Consider the following 12,151-nt stretch of genomic DNA (forward strand, 5'->3'; position numbering starts at 1 on the left):
ACTATTAAAAAAAATTCTTAAGAGAAGTTGTTCTTTAATGTTTGATCTTTGTGTACTTTCAGCTCTGATCAACAAGAAAAGAGGTTTAATCTGTGGAACAGGAGCTGAGAAACAAGCTCCAAGTGATGTCCAGGTGTTAGAAAGACGAATTACTTGACAGTAGAACTGCCTTGTTAAGGTTTAGGGATCAACGTTTTTCAGTGACCTCAGGGGAGGTTAACAAAGCTTGGGAAGAGGGATGTACCACTGATAGTGGACATGAAGAATGCAGAATTTACAAGCCACAAAGACATTTGGCAGAACCCCCAAGGTAAGGAAGAAACGGATAAAGACATCTCAGCAACTGTGCTGAATCAGCTCCAACAGAGTAAAAGGTGATTCTGGCAGGGGGAGATCATGGCCACTGACCCACAAGCCAGCAGCTCGAAAGGAGAGACACACTGAGCATGCAGACTAATTAGCATGAGCAGGGAGAGGCCCATTAACCAATAGAAGACAGAATACTAATTTAAAAGATAACTAGGTAACTTGTAGCCAAGGGTCATTAATGCCTTCGTTTGCCAAAACGTATAAAGAGTGAGAAGTTTTGGTAGTTGTGCTGGCTTTGTGGATTTGCCAGCTAGCACCTCTTTCTATGCAGAACTGTAAATAAATCAAATATCTGGATTATGTGTGTGGATTAGCCTCTTGCAGACTCGGTGAAAAAAACAATTTTGGGACAATACAGTCATTTACCAAAATTTCATTCCTGCTTAATCGCCACTTAATAGAGAAAAAATATGCAGGAGTGGATGAGAGTGTTGTTAAGGATAGTGTAAATTTGCCCTGCTGATTAAAATGCTTGAGTTTGGCTTTTAAGTGTAAAAGCTGGGGGTGAGGTGTGACAAAAGCCATTCACTTTGTACCCAGATGTCATAAAGAGGAGGAAAACTTGGCTTTCTGTGTGTGCTGAAGGCTCAGCAGAGCACATCAGCTCAGACAGTGGTGGGGTTAGAAACATCTTCAGTGCTAATTATGGCTTAACTTCCTGGAACTATGGAACTTCTCTTGGCAGAGGTATTCAGCCCTGTGGTAGGCAAATGCCTGTTGGGAATCGTTTTGGTGTCAATGACATGCCTTTTTTTTTTTTTTTTTTTTTTTTTTTTTTTTTTTTTTTCCTTTAGAAAAACTTGAGTTCAACTTAATTTACAAATCATGTATTGGAAAAATATTGATCCTCAGCTTAGTCAAATACAGATTTCAACTACTAATGTGCAGTTCCCATCTGGTTAAGTTTTCTGTACATACATATGATGGAGTTACTGTGAGGTCTGGCTGGTAAATTCCTGTTTTCCCAGATAAAAATGGAGATAGAGATTAAGAGATGACTTTGATAGAGAACAGACTTACAGGACTCTGGACAAGAAACATGTCAATAAAATCACATGCTAGGACAGGAAACATGACTTGATGGTGTGCTTCTTCCTTTTCTCACACACACAACTTCTTAAAATAAAAATTTATTCCAAACTCTGCAATGATGCTGTGGAAAATCAGGTACTTTTCAGGCTGTAGTTGTATGATCATTCAACCAGCATTTTGTTTTTAGAGGGTGTTACAAAAACCACTTGACTTTGAGAGTTAAAGATGGGTGAAGAATGGGAATTGCAGTTGCCCTTGCTATGTTCACAGTGTGATATTTGAGCTTTCCCATTGTTCCTGATGGCTTCCTTGGACCTGCTGGAGGCAGACCTAGGGCTGGAAGTTGGATTCAGCCCTACAGCCTCTCTAGGAGACCACGAACCAGTGATTTAATACAGCAGTGCCTTGGGTCCCTGTCTCTGTAATTGGGTTAGTATTTCTTCTCAGGGAATGAGGACAATAAATCATTAAATCCCAAATGTTCTCATGCCAGAGTGATTGAAATTTTCTCTACCCCTAAAAAGAGCAGGATCTGGTTTACAAATCTCTTCAGCTCACAGGCTAAAAAACTCTTTAGAGAATTTTACTGAGTATCTTTTACCTAGGAAGAGTCCAGATCAATATTTTCCAGGCAGAGAGGTTGTGCATTTTCTTCTTTATTTTCCACTTGTGATTGCTCCTCGAGAAAGAACCGATGCTGCAGCGGTCTTTGCTTTGACAAGACACCCTGCCATTAATCACAAGTGGGATTATTAAAGTGCCTCTTCCCGCTAGCAAAAAAAAAAAAAAATCCACTTATAGAAATACAGTTTATAAAATACAATTTGTAACTGTCTCACCTAAACAGCCTTTTTGGAGACAAACATCATTAGAGCTGGAACTGCCTGGCTTGTCACTTGCAGAGGCTCAGTGGGATGCCAGCTCCACAGTGCCTATCCCTTGTGCCCCCAAGCTGGCTTTGTGGGCTCAGAGGGACTCAGCTCAGGAGATGGTGAGGAAAAGAGGAAGAAGTTCCAAAGAGAGAAATAGACTTAGGAATGAAGGAATGAAGAGAAATAGACTGATAAAACAAAATCCTGTGCTTTCCTCCATTTCCTCTCCATTCCCGGGCCTGCGTGAGGTGCATGCAGAGAATGTAGTGCTGCTGCTGTCTACCAGAGATGGCAGATCATGTGCAGCTTGGTCTCAGCCCTTCAGATTTCCTTTTCTGGTGACACAGTTGGATATAGCTGTGGATTGGAGGAGATGGCATGCATAGGGAGTAGCTGCTGCCACTGGGATAAACACTCCCCTGGGCATGAATCCAACCTCCCATTTTCTTAGCAAGGAGAAGAAGAGTTCTATGAAAAAAAGAATACAGTTCTTAAGCAGGGGAGATTTTCTGCCACATTTAGAATCATAGAGTGTTAAGGGTTGGAAGGAACCTTAAAGATCCTCTAGTCCCAGCCACCCTTGCCATGGGCAGGGACACTTCCCACTAGACCAGATTGCCCAAGGCCTTATCCAACCTGGCCTTGAAGACTGCAAGGGTTGAGGCATGGACAGCTTCCCTGAGCAATCTGTTACAGTGTCTTCTCACCCTCACAGTGAACAATTTCTTTCTAATATCCAGCCTAAATTTCCCTCTTTCAATTTGTAGCCATTAGTCCTTGTTCTAACAGTACAGCCCTTGATGAAGAGCCCCTCCCTGGCTTCCTGGTAGTCCCTCTTCAGATACTGGAAGGTTGCTATGAGATCTCCATGAGATCTTCTCTTCTCCAGGGTGAACAGAACCAACTTTCTCAGCCTATCTCAGCTCACATTTCCTAGGAGAGGGAGCGGGTCTGTCCTGCTTCCCACTTCACACCAGGCACTGCACCTCCCGTGTCCTGCTGGGGCCCTGGAGTTCTGTGTGCCTCTGCTCCTGTCCTGCTGACCCCACACTCTGCTGCTGCTGCCAACAGTTCCCCTCCTGGCCTCTGGTTTTCATGAAAGGCACGTGAAATACATCGCTGCCTGGAAAAATACTCCAAATACACTTGCCTTGCAATCATTTGATCCTTGATCCATAATTTCAGTTCATCAGTTAATTAGTCATTTAATCAGTTAATAAGACTAATCACTCTTTCCTGGAAGATGCTCATGAGAACAGCCAGGATAAATTGCTCCCATCTGTTTCTCTGTTCTTGTCTCCCACTTCTCTGGCTTTGGGCTCTGTGCTGGTGTTTGCAGGCCCATAAAACAGGGACTTATTCCAGCACCTTAGATGTTCCAGTCCAAAACCTTCTCTGCCATCCATCTCCTCTGCAGTTTGGGGCTCGCTGGAGAACTGTCACCCCCTGAGCTGGCGCTGTGTTGAGCAGCCTCCTTCTGCTGAGAGAGGATAATACACAGCTCAGGCCATATTACCGGGGCTTGCCAGGTTTAAGTGAAGGACAGCATGTCCAAGCACCCAACCTGTTAGGGACCTTTCCTAGAAAATAGATCACCTCTGCCTTGAAAAAGCTTTGGAAAGCCTTAAGATGGGTTGCTTTCCAGCTTGTATGATGGTGCTTCCAATCAAAGAGGCAACTGAGGATTGGAAGACTAATGTTCACATTAAAGCACCATTTCCCAGTAGTTCTTTTTCTCATTCTTATAAGAAATGCATCAAAAATAGACAGTTGGGTTCCTGTTCCTCACTAAAGACCAAACACACCGTATGCCTGTGCCATATGCTTAGTCTCCACTGCCCCGTGCTTCTTGACAAAGCCAGAAACCAAGGGAAATAGTCTTCAGCCTTAACACCTTCCCACTGTGGGGAGCCCTGATGTTCACACACACCTCCTCAGGTCAGGTTCCTCTTCCGCAGTCATTGTCATCATCTTTAAAGCAGCAAAGCTTACTCCTGGCTCCAGGGCTTTTGTTGTAACCAATTTTGGCCAAGTATGAACTGGCTCATGCCCCAGACCGATGTTCACAGGCTGGGAAGCCCTCCTTCCTTCCCTGTCCCTCCCCTTTGCATCCTGTCTTTTCCATGCACTTTTATCTGCCTCCTCAGCCTGCTGTTCTCTCAGGCCAGGTCTTTGCTGCAATGCTTGGCCTCCTTTCCAAGAGCTTCATTCTACTTGCTGTTGTCCTGGTTGCTGAACTATAAACCTGTCCTCTCGTCTGGTGGTTGCTCACCAGCTTTGTCAAGGAAATTCTTGGTTGGATTTCCAGGAAAATTCTTGATTGAATTTTCAGGAACCCTGGAAAAATGGCCACAAAACAGTGTTACAGTGTATGTGCAGTGAATCTGATTTTTAATTTGCTGCCTGTGCAGTCTGGTGGGGCTGGGAGCAGGTGGCACCTGGCAGATTTGCTGTGTGTGTTCAGACCAGCCCTGGCTGTCCAGTAAGGTCCACACAAGGAATGTGCTGAGTTGTTCTTGGTAGCAGATAGTGCTTTCACTGTGAGGCTTTTCCCCTCTTCCTCCTCCTGCGGTGCTGAGCTCTCCCTGGCTACTGGGCTGGATTGTCTTGCCCTCACAGACAAACAGAAACTGAGCAAGGACACACTTCCCCTTCTTAAACTACACCGCTTCTGTAGGCTGGGCTCAGAGCTGTCTGCTCCTTCCATGCTACCAGGAAAACCACAAAATGTGATGTATCCAAAAATTGTCTTTCTGTGAATTAGTGTTGTCTCTTGCCTTTTTTGACTATTTTTGCCACCAGTGTCAGACCTCTCCCAAGGTTTCTGTAGCTTTGACCACCAGGGTCTGGACCACATGAATTGATGAAGAGGCAGTGTGTGTGTCATGCTGCATCCTCACCCTTGGCTGCTGAGCACTGCCCTTTCCAGAGCTGCAGAAGGAGCCCTGGGCCCGCTGCCTCCCCTCAAAGTGCCAGCAAGATTGTCTCCTTTGATCTGCACTCAGTGCTGGATTTTATCCTAGCAGCCAACAGGCTAATTCCACAAGTTTATTCTACAAAGCTCAATTAGAGCAGCTGGCGCCAGCAGCGTCCCTGCTGGCTCCAAGCCTGCATCAGGAGAGGAAGGCTGGTGCACTGGCTGGGGTATGAGCCTGGGAGTCCACAGGCTCAGCTGCAAATCCCTGCTCTGTGGCTGTTTTCTAGGCCACACCAGAGAGCTTCTGCAGTGGGAGCTTGTCACCTCCATGCTGTGCAGGGAGGGACAACATTCCCTGCCTGACTGAAGGAGATACAAGCTATGGTGATGGGGAACTGTGTCAATAGAGGCTGCTGCTGCTGGGAAATGCTGCATAGATCCAGCCAGATCTACAGCAGGGAGGAGGATGTGGCCCTGGGCAGTGGAAGGCACACAATGCCTTCTCACCACTGAATTAGTGGTTTGCTTTTCACCTGCTGGAGCCCCGCTCTGTGCCCTGTGATTATCCAGTGCCTGAGTTGTATGCTGCACTGCCCTCAGAAAGGATCTCAGTGTGGGCAGAGCTATGGGCAACATGGGTTTTCTTCACAAGGGCCCTTGCCCAGCACAGAAGCACTCATGGTTATTTCCTTCAATATCATCACTGTTAGAGTAACTTCCATGGAAAATCAGAATCTTCTGGGGCTAAACATGCTGTGCAAATGCTCTTGCCTGGCTGGTCTCTTCTCTGGAAGGCTTAATGTTTATGCCAGCCAGGAAAAGAGGTCTAATAGAATATCAGGAGGCAGAAAAAGAGTGCAAGCAATTTCTGCTAGGAAACACAGTTGAACCCTATTTGCACAAGACCTACTTTCAAGGCAGTAAGGAGCCAAAAGCAGATGCTACCTCTGTATAACATACTGTTCCCTTCCCAGGGGCTGTCAGGAAGGTCCCCACAAAAGAGAAAGGCAGCAAGGGATAAGCAGCAGCCCAGCAAGTCCATGGTAGCCATTCCCTTCTCTGCTCCTTGGTAAATCAGAGACGAGGCTGGCCGACACGCTTGGCCGCGGACAAATGTGCCTCTCGGGGTACAGGGAGTGCGGAGGGTACAGGGAGTACGGAGCCTCGGGGCCATTCCTTCCTCTCCTCTTGAGCAGATTTCAGCGCCATCTGCTCTCTTCTGTCTTTGGAGGAGTCAGCCGGGTGCTTTTGTCCCTTCTGGCAAAGCTGTGCTGCGTATGTCCCCCATTGGGCAGCAGGTACCCCGAGGCAGCTGGGACGGATGCGCACTCTCAGCCTTGCTCCAGAAAGCTCCCACTGCAGCAGTCCAAGGTCTTTCTTTCTCTTCTTTTTCCTGTCTGCAGCCTGTTCCTCTGGATCAGGCACTTCCCAAGGTCACAGCTGACTCCCAAGGTCAGGCCCAGGCTTTGCACTTGGCCCCTGCTGTAGGGGATGGGAAGGGATTTTGGCTGGGAAGGAACCTTCCCTTCACCCCTTTTTCCCCAAAGGATCCACAAGCAGCACCAGGTACTCGAGGGAGAGTAGCAAGGGCAGAAGGAGACATGGGGCAGCCATGGGACTCTCTGGCCTTGGAAATGCTTTGTGGAATTATTCTTTTCTCTGCATGCATGAAATATTACCCTATTAAACACTCGTAGATGATCCCTAGCCAGGCACCAGTCAGAGCTGCAGATTTTGGAGTAGGAGAAGCAGGGGGACTTGCTGATGATAAGCAGCTTCCTGGGCCATGCTGCCTCCTACCTCATGGCCACACCAAGCTCACACTAAGAGCTCACTGTCTGCCATCCTCTCCTAAAATAATACCTGCCCCTGTGCTGGCTGGAGCCCATCACGGGTGGGTCTAAGCTGAACCCCCATGTAAATTATGTCCCTGTGTCCCCTCTGAGATACTGTCAGGAGAGGGGGAATGAGGGAAAGGTAGTGAGGAGCCCTGGAAGAGTGGAAGAGTCCGCTGGCCACCCCTGTGCGCCAGGGGGACACCGGGCAAGGGTCCGAGGGCTGCATCTTCCCTGGAAGCTGTGGGGCTGCTCCAGCTCCCGCACAGTGCGGCTGTGAGGCTGCGCTGCTGTGCCGAGCTCGTCCCACGGGATGGCACTGCCTGCTCAGGAACAGGCAGCCCGGCCGGCGCTCCTGGTCGGCATAAATGCAGCAAATTAAACCGCGCTGGCAGATTCTGATTGACAGGTCCCTAGAGAGCAAAGTCCCTTGTTTTTTCCATCCCCGAGGGGATCAGGAGCAGCAGGAGGAGCAGCAGCAGAGAAAACCCTTTCCCGAGCCCGGTACTTTGCCCTTGTGGATCTGCTTCTGGGACTCAGCCCGCAGCCGTGCATCTTGACCCCTTTGCTGAAGCCGCGGGTGTCGGCCGGCCGGCTCCTCCGCTGCGGGCTCCGCAATGTCAGCCGCTGACCGCTGCAGAGGATGTGCCGAGCCCGCCGGGGCCCGGCCCTCGTGGTGTACATCAGCCGCGGCACCCTCGTCGCTCCGAGCCCAGGGTGCAAGGCCCGGAGGTTTCAATAAAGGGCAGGCGAAACGAGGCCAGCGGGGTTTGGCGTCATTCGCACGTTACTCCTCTCCGCGGTGTAAAATTGGCACAAGTGACAACGCTCTGCCAGAATGGTTCACGTCTGTGTTGGCTCTGCCAGAGCCAGGTCAAAGCTGGGATTTGCAGCCAGGAAGATGGAGGCAGTCACCCAATTTTTGCTGCTGCAGTTGTGGGAAGCAGCATGGCCCATTGGGGTGTCCTGGATCCTCTGGCAGGGTCCTCAGTGCGGCTCCCATGTTTGGCAGGTCCTCAGCACCCCTCTACGGGCCAGCAGCGGATGGCTTGAGAAGGCATAGTCACCATGGACACTGGGACATCACAGATGTTCTCCCTACCCTTGTGGGCAGAGATCCCCAGATAAAGGTGTTTTTACGGCCGTGTCTGGTGGCAGGACCCTGTTCCCTTTCGGGCTGGAGGGGAGTTTCTCATCTCCATGGGGCATCTTGGTTGCACAGCTACTCTGGAATTCTGTGGAGCCAGCAAACTGTGGTACAGGTATGCTTGGCTTGATCAGAAGTTCTGTAAATGCCCTGCCTGGGTGAGGAGCTGCACACTACACAGCAGCTCATGTGTGGTCCAGCTCCATGCCTTAGCTTAGTGTGAGGGGTGACTTGTTTCCCACTCTTGGAGGTAAAACTGAAGCTGGTGGCATTTAATTCACATCTGCTTAATCTGCATAGGTCCTACTCAAATTTTTTCCTCCATCTGCCACTCTTCCCTACCAAAACTGTTGCCTCTTCTTTCTGTTTCTACAGAAGATGTCCAGAAGAGCCTGGGGAGAGGAGGGGAGAAGGCCCCAGCAGCTGGAAGGCCCCTGGGAAGGAGATGCCAAGATGTCTGGACCCACCTCTACCTTTGGGGATTCTTCCAGGCCATTCAGATAGCCTGTCCTTTGCCATCCTTGCTCACCTAGCAGCTTTAGTTATGTTGACTGTACCTCTTCACAGACCGTCCTCCTCCATCATCTCTGCTTCTCAAACCTTTCTGTGTCCTTGGCCTCGGTGCTTGGCTTTTGAAAGGCGAGCTGTGTGGCTGTCTCCTTCCCCCGTGGCAGTCCTCACACACAAGCAAGACAGCAGGCTTGCGTGTCTGACGCTTGGCCTCTCTCTGTAGTCATCTGGCACTAAAAATTATCTGCAGAGAAAAATACTGGGCTCCATACCTGGGACTTAATATCCTCCCTCACCAAACCATAATTACTAATTACCACTCCTGGGTGTTTAAACCATTTGAATGATGCAGTTAAATGCCCGATGTTAATTTAATAGCCAAGTATCTGGGTTTCCCCACATGAGGAGCTCTCAGAGCGTCTCCCACTGAAGCAAAGTGCAGCCAGCTCTGGCTGTGGTCCATATGAGAGAGGCAGCAGAGGAGCAGCAAGCACATGTTGACAGCAGACCCACACACGTGAGAGCTTGGGCATTACTCAGCAGCAAGTGCTCCCTTGCCCCACACCATCCCCCAAAGGGAGCCCCCTCTCCAGCCATGCTGTGCCTTCATGGGATGGAAGACCTGACACTGCTGCCAGTGCAGGCCAGCATCCCTTTGGCACTGCAGGCCCTCTGGAGCTCAGATCCTTTGCCAGAACCATCCTTGCAAATTACTCTGTCTGAGTAGGGTAGCACTCTCTCTGGCAGATGCCCTGCCTGCCTTCTACCCATCCCTGGCCAGCATTTGAGAGTGTGTCCTCAGGTTTGGAGGGGCACTGTCCAAAATCATCCCTGTGCAGGGCCAGACACTGCATTCCTCTGGCACCCGAAAGCAGGGAATGACCATTGGCCCCAAAGAGGTCACGGGCCAGGGCATGACAGGCTGAAGGCATCGGACCAGACTCTGCCTGCTCCATCTCCACTCTGGCTGTGTTGCAAGGGGCCTGCTGTCTCTCCTTCCTCACTGCTGAGGCTTTGGACTGGGGCAGGAACTTTTCCAACCCAAATGTTTTAACTGACCTCTCAGTCACGAGGCCTCAGTGGCTCAGTGCTGTGGAGGAGAGGACCCTGGTGCCCTGCTCACCCCTGGCATACTCAGGGCCTGCCAGAGCACACAGTCAGCAGTGGGAGAGACAAGCACATGGAATGGGGAGCGCTGAGAACTGGGAGGGGAGCAGGAAAACATATTAGGGTCTCTCACCTACCTAAGTGTTAACGTGTCTGGGGAGAGATGGGGAATGAGAGCTTCTGCCCACGCACAAGTCGTTTGCTTTCGATGCTGCCCCTCTAAGACATCACTTAATATGACATTAATTAGTTAATGTTTGCAAAGTGCTTTGAACATGAAAAGTGCTGTATAAGTGCTGAGTATTAGTACTAATTATTATGGCATGGAGGCTGGCACAGTCTGAAGAGAATTCCCCACACCTAATTTCAGGCCGGAGCTGCTTCGCTGTCTCATCCCAGACAGAGAAGGGGAGAAGCCTCTGCACCCTATGAGGAAGTGCACCCCTCATGGAGTTGTGTGGAGGGGGCGAGCTGTGCACGCCCTTCACTCCAGGCAGGACATTGTGTGGGAAGTGTGTAGCCACCTCTCCCCAGTGCCTCACTGGCACTGAGGAGGATAAGGGAGCACGCTCTTGCCCCAAGCTCTGAAGCAGGCCAGGATTGGAAACATCACAACGTGGATGGAGGATATGCAGGGAGGTTCCTTCAGCTTATCCCACCCATGCCCAAGCAGGAGCACTCAGCATGGAGGGAGGCTTCAGAACCAGGCAAGGAGATGGGGAGGAGGTGAGAAGGTTTTGGGGTCTGTGCACTGGATGGGGTGGGAAGACAGGTGCCTCCTAGATGTGCATGTGGCAGGGCCAGGAGCTCCCTGGTGTCCCCCAGACAGGCTCCTGGCCTGCTTTGCTGCCTTTCCCCTCCCTGTGCCCTCCTTCTTGGTGAGGACGCTGCTGGGAAGGGTCCCTGGAGGAGGAGCAGAAATGGGTCGGCGGGTGCCCCCAATACCTTGGCAGTGGAGCATCCTGCCAGCTGGAATGCTGGGGTGGGTGTTAGGTGCTGCCAGGGGCCCAAAGGAGGGGGATGAGCTGGAGGAGCTTGTGCTAGAGGGGGTGCAGTGAGGGCCAGAGTGGGGACCCACTGGTGCTGCCCAGGGGGTAGAGATGCTGAGCACAGGTATCAGCATGTGTGAGGTGCGTTGGGCAGCGGGGAGAACTGCAGTGCTGTGATCGTGCTGCGACCCAGCAGCGCCTGCTGGGACTCCTGGAGCCAGCTGTGCCTTCCTTTTGCTGCCAAATCAACTGCCCTGCTCTGACCTGCTCATTCAGCTCGAGGGCTCACTTGTCTGCTGTGGGTCACACACAGAGAAGCTTTGTCACTCAGGTGGCTGTCCTCCCACGTCATCCCTCCAAGCTGGCGGTCACGGAGTCTGATGGGGATTCTGGTCTGCTTCAGAAAGGCACGGAGGGTCTCACGGGAAGTGAGAACCCCGTGCAGGGGGAAGGGAAGCTCATTGGTGACACCCTTGCTGCCAATGGTGAGTGGGAGGGGACATGCCTAGTCCCCTTTGTGGGGATCTCGCCTCCCTGCTCTACTGCCGCCTTACCTGTTACTGGGTCTGCATCTCCAGCTGTAAGTTATTCCCCCGCTCCAAGCTCCTACCTGAGCATTTCTACCAGGCACCCACTGCCAACACAGCTAGTGAGGAAATTGCCATGAGTGGCTGAACAAAACCCCAAAACAATGCTGGAGTCACTTTCTTTTTCCTTTTTGAGCCCTCCAGTGTGTATGAATTCTGACCTTGCCGGCAATTCTTGGCTTGCTGTGAAAGCCACTGTTTCCAGTAGGAATTGGAGCATCAGCCTTTGTGGTATCTCCACCCCAGGAAGAATGGCACAGGAGGGGAGATGCTGAAGCTACAGAGAGGCTGGAGCAGGTGTTTTGGAGGGCAGCAGAGAATGCCCATGAATGACTTGAGTTTACCCACACTTACTTAAAATAAAAAGTTTTGGCAAAACACTCTTCTCTTGCCGCATCCATTCCTGTATCTCGAAGACTATCTTGAAGCAAGCCCATCCTCTGAATTTCCAATGAGGATGAAATTGTCCACAGCAGTACCTTCTCTTGCTGGGTTTTGAGGTACTCTTCAGGCACTACAAATCCCCCCCAAGTAAATCCACATGAATAAGGACCAAGTTATAAAAAAAAAAAATCTTTATTTCATGTACCAGGATTTTTTTTGTCATTTTCTCTTTTTAAAATTTTTTTCTTTTTAACAGTCTGAAAAAAACCCACGAAATAAAGGAAATGGAGGTTGGTTTCTTGTACTGGTTTGAGCTGGACATGAGCAACACTCTGGGGAAAATTCTTCCCTTCCAGCCCTTGCCTCCTGCCCACGCTCTCCCGGCGCCCTCCCGCACTCTCC

Source organism: Ammospiza caudacuta, chromosome 5 (genome assembly GCF_027887145.1).
Source record: "Ammospiza caudacuta isolate bAmmCau1 chromosome 5, bAmmCau1.pri, whole genome shotgun sequence".
Lineage (NCBI taxonomy): Eukaryota > Metazoa > Chordata > Aves > Passeriformes > Passerellidae > Ammospiza > Ammospiza caudacuta.